This window comes from Mytilus californianus, unplaced genomic scaffold, assembly GCF_021869535.1.
Source record: "Mytilus californianus isolate M0D057914Y unplaced genomic scaffold, xbMytCali1.0.p SCAF_3, whole genome shotgun sequence".
Taxonomy (NCBI): domain Eukaryota; kingdom Metazoa; phylum Mollusca; class Bivalvia; order Mytilida; family Mytilidae; genus Mytilus; species Mytilus californianus.
In genome coordinates this window covers 123,512,386-123,517,809 of record NW_026262679.1, presented here as the reverse complement: position 1 = coordinate 123,517,809, position 5,424 = coordinate 123,512,386, and the positions used below count along the sequence as shown (strand labels likewise).

Sequence of the window (5,424 nt, the reverse complement as noted above, 5' to 3'; positions counted from 1 at the left end):
TTCATGTAGCTGATAACCCAGACAGCTCGTCTGGACACCAGATTTTAATGATTTTTAAAACAATATACATGTATACAAATTGTAAGCATATATACATAAAAGATAATCATAAAAATCATAATTGATGAAATGCTTCTATGCTGTATTTTAAGTTAAATACCAAATAATGACAAAATCTCTATCATCAACAATCTCCCTGCCAGGAACAACCATGACAACCGACTAAAACGAGTGAACTTGGTCAAACTTCTTTAAAAACTGAATTTGTAGTGGGAAAATGTTGGAAACCTGAGTCCAAAACCTAATGCTCAGGAAGTATACTTTAGACAGTATAAAAATATGTATAATTATTCAGAACAAAACAATTGATAAAAATATAAATTATATCAAAATCAGCTAAAAAATAAAAGAAGAATGTGTCTGAGGACATGATGCCCTTGCTCAAGCTTTGGAATTTTAAAAATTGTAAAAAGGAGCATAACTCTAGAAAAGTAAGTGACTCACTGCCCAAATTTGCAACTTTCCAACTGATAAAGGGGCATTACTCTTAAAAGTTAGTGCGGAAACAAAAATGGGACAAAAGGAACAACAAAAGGACAGAAGGACGTCAAGGGTAACACTTAATGCCTCCTTTCCCTATGGCAGGGGCATAAAAAAACGAAAAAATTCGGAAAAGATATATATTTAACAAGGTGAAAGCCAAAATATACATTTCATTTTTTCTTTTATTTTAAGATTCTCCATTCTTAACTTCTGGAAGTGTTTTGACTAGACATGGACCATTATTAATATATCTAAGAGAGTAGGTCTTCAAATAAAAGTGGTCCATTTCAATTAATTTTCAAAGTACCAATTAAATCTAGCAACAGGGGAAAAAAATAATGAATACAATCTGAACTATGAACTCAAAACAAAAGTATACATACCGATAAACTGTTAACACAGAGATATGTCTTGCCTATTTGTTATTTTGATAATGCAAATGTTGAAATTAAAATAACAATACTTTTACATGGAAGTTATGCAAATATTCAAAGTCAATGAACCATGACTAAAGGTACAGGGCTATAAACAATCTCCATGGAAATGAGATGTGCCAATGCTAATACAACTGCATACCAAATGCCATTGACTTTTCCATAAGTCATTCCCTTTAAAGAAACCTAAACACAAACATTAACCTGTAAACTAAGCAAAAGTTTCAAAGTCAATAGACCATGACTGAAGGGGCGGGGCAAAATAATCTTCATGGAAATGAGATATGCCAATGCTTATACAACTGCATACCAAATATCATTGACCTACCACTAGTGGTTCCCCATAAACTGACATAATCACAAACTAATACATGAAAACTAAGCAAAGTTTCAAAGTCAATAAACCATGACTGAGGGGGCAGGGCCAAATAATCTCCATGGTAATGAGATGTGCCAATGCTAATTCAACTGCATACTAAATATCATTGACCTACCACTAGTGGTTCACCATAAACTAGACCTAATCACAAACTAATACATTGTTGACACCGCCGCCGCCGGAAACAGCATACCTATGTCTCGCTTTTTGACTCCGTCAAGGCGAGACAAAAACCAGTTCAGTATCAATATGCATGACAAAAAAATTGTCAAGAATGGACATGAGTAGAGCTACCTGAATATATCCTTTGGTTTTAATGGTTAAATGAGAGATTTTAAAATTCAAAATAAGTTATCTATAACTTACAATCTTGTTGAAAATGGAGAATCTTTGCACTATTTTTTTTTTGTAAAAAATTATAAACATTTTCTCAAACATTCACAAAAATTGTCTGAATTACATTCTTTACTGGTACAGTCACCCAATCATTTTCATGCAGCCACAGTTAAAGTTACCTGCAAAAGAAATATTCTTTCTTAAACATATCTGTCAAATCTATGTGAAAATAATTGAAACAATGTTTAATGCAAAAGAATAATTAACTGGACATTACAATTATGATGCATATAACATTTCTTTACCTAGCTTTAAAGTGACTCGAGGACATAACTTTTAGACTACTAGTCTTTGTTGGCAAAAAAAGACGAAAAACAAGTCGTTGTTTGTTGTCTATCATATTTTGTTTTTGTTTATTGTTTTATCCTATATTAAGTCATTGGTTTTCTTATATGAATTATTTCACATTTTGCCATGTTGGGGCCTTATATAGCTTACAATACACAATAGGTTTTGCTCATTGTTGAAGACCATAAAATGGCATTCTATAGTTGCTAACATCCTTGTCATGTGGTTTCTGGTTGATTAATAGTCTCATTGGCAATCATACTACATTTCTTAATTTCTATATAGTGGGATTAATTTAGATAAAAAAAAAACAGAGAGAAGATATCCAAAATTCAAATCTTTGACTTCCCTTATTTGTATCTTGATACCCCCTTCCAAATTATACATACACTTATAACATGAAAAATTCTAGTGACATGCTCTAAGTTAAATAGTTCATAAATCTATGTACTGATTCTTACCATAAAAGTCAGCTCCAATGGCCATTCCCAACCTCAATCCTTACGGACAAGCTATGATGTTAACCTGAAATATAAAATGCCTCATCATCAAAAATTGTTTAAACTGATCATTGTTGGTATACTTATATATATTTAATATAAATACTGGTACATTTTGTAGTCTATAAATGTGTAATAGATGTTGATAACAGGTGGATTAGACAGCTATCCAGCAACCCAGCAAACTTTTATGTAATGAATGAACCTTAGTGAGTGCGCTCACATACCCCACCTCCCCACATTGTCATTGGAGAAATAAAATAAGTGTAAGAAAAAAAAATTGTATCAGAAAAAAAAAATTGAATCATAATTTCCTGTCAATATGCATATCTACGTAGTATTTCCTTATTATCCGAAAAGGTTTCATGAAATTCTGTTGTGTGGTTTGAGAGGAGTTGCGATGACAAAAGGTTGCAGTAGTATATTGGGCAAATAAGTTCAAAGGGGCGTAACTCCTGGAAAAAAAATTGAATCGTAATTTCCTGTCGATATGCACATCTACGTAGTATGTCCTTATCTGAAAAGTATTCATGAAATTCTGTTGTGTGGTTTGAGGAGAGTTGCGATGACAAAAGGTTGCAGTAGTATATTGGGCAAATAAGTTCAAAGGGGCGTAACTCCTGGAAAAAAAATTGAATCGTAATTTCCTGTCGATATGCACATCTACGTAGTATGTCCCTATTATCTGAAAAGGTTTCATGAAATTCTGTGTGGTTTGAGAGGAGTTGTGATGACAAACTGTTGCAGTAGTACATTAAAGTAAATAAGTTCAAAGGGGCGTAACTCCTAGAAAAAGAATTGAATCGTAATTTCCTGTCGATTTGCACATCTACATAGTGTGTCATTATCTAAAAAGGTTTCGTGAAATTCTTTTGTGTGGTTTGAGAGAAGTTGCGATGACAAGAAACAGGACTGACGGACGGAAGGACAGACGGGTCAAAAACATTATACCCTCCGCAACTCGTTGTGTGGGGTATAATTACATCAGATCCTAAAATTAACTTATATACTGGTACTGATAAATGAGAGAGTAGACATGATTTAACTCCTAAAAGCCTAGAGAGAATTTTCCAAAGAAATTTTATACATGTAATACATTTGTTTTTTTTTTCTCTTCAAAACTGGAATAACATTCTGGTACTTACCTTCCTTTTAGATGTATTAGACCCCAAAGTCTTATTCCCAACACCATGAAAACATTTCACAGAAAGAACCTAAAAAGGAATTAAAATTAATACATTATTATATATTTTATAAATCCATTTATGTAAACATAAACATTTACTAAATACTGTTTTGATTTTTTACTACATGTTCACAATAGTATAACATCAACACCTAAGTGTGTAAAATTAATATAAAGATGGAAAAAAAAAAGAAGTCAAAGAATCATGATTTGAATTTCAACTGCATTAAAATCTGCATATTTTACAGAGTTATCTCCCATTGAATTAACAAATCTTGGTGTTTATTGAATTTGTCTCCCCTTGGAAGTTCTATTCCAATATCAGGATTTACTATTGCCATTTTAATAGAAAATCTTGTTAATATACTTGTATCTTTAAATATTAAACTGGTAAAATAATTCTCTGTCGGGTAGCTAGATGTTTTCACAACTTTTAGTTTTCAGTTTTCTGACTTGGAAAATATGTTCTCACCCTTCACATGGCTACTGTTAGAAAAACATTAATAATGTCTAATACAGTTATTTTTTAATTATTTTTGTTTTAATTATCCTGATAAGAATTCAACTGGCCAATGTACATGTAATGGTGTATAATATCATACCATTAGTCTTTGCAGGTATTTAAGTTGATTTCTTCTGTGTGTTTTTTCCCATTGAAATCAATAGTCAATACCATATTTTATTTCTTTAAGACAAAAAATTACACACATAGGACATATAAAGACCATCAGAAATAATAAATACATTATTGTAACCTATATATCTCCGTAAGAACTCTGTAATGGAAACAAATAATAAAGATAAGTGATGTTTGAAATATTGTTGTCACTTCTATCAAAGCAGGCTCTCTTAAAAGCTTACAGTAGATTTAGCTCCATCTGTGATAAAAATAAAATATAAAGAGTATAGAGTATATAGTATAGAGTTACGGAAATCTATATGCCACTCCCCCTGGTCTGTTAGCCATATTCAAGGTCGACGACTGAAACATCCTCTCTAAGCTGAATCGGCAAAAATCCAAAATTACAAATTAAACATCTGTGAGTGAACTCTGAAATGAAATATAAATATATATATACAACCATACACATGAAAATATATAAAATGAAATAGATCAACCAACATTACTATTTATAGCTGCAGAACCATAGCTCTTAGGTCCTTATGATATTTATTGAACATATATGGTCCTCAAATAGTAAAAAAATATCATAAAGACCTAACAGCTACGGTTCTGCAGCTACCTTACCATCAATTCTTTGAAGTAACCTATATAAAAAAATAAATATATATACAACCATACACATGAAAATATATAAAATGAAATAGATCAATCAACCATACTATTTTTAGCTGTGGAACCATAGCTCTTAGGTCCTCATATTTATTGAACATATATGGTCCTCTAATAGTCAAAATATATCATAAAGATCTAAGAGCTACGGTTCCACAGCTACCTTACCATCAATTCTTTGAAGTAACCTATATAAAAAATAAATATATATACAACCATACACATGAAAATATATAAAATGAAATAGATCAACCAATCTTACTATTTAAGCTGCAAACTGTAGCTTTCATAAATATATATACAACCATCCTTATGATATTTATTGAACATAGATGGTCCTCAAATAGTCAAAAAATATCATAAAGACCTAAGAGCTACAGTTCAGAAGCTACCTTACCATCAAT

General features: G+C 31.3%; 1 long non-coding RNA gene across 1 annotated transcript; it reads right to left on the bottom strand.

Moving 5' to 3' along the window:
- Positions 1-4,893, bottom strand: LOC127736072 (uncharacterized). Its single transcript, XR_007998792.1, has 3 exons — positions 3,686-4,893; positions 2,502-2,565; positions 1-1,871 (listed from the first exon to the last, which is right to left on the bottom strand). It is a non-coding gene; the product is annotated as an uncharacterized LOC127736072 (long non-coding RNA).
- Between the last annotated feature and the right edge of the window lie 531 nt (positions 4,894-5,424).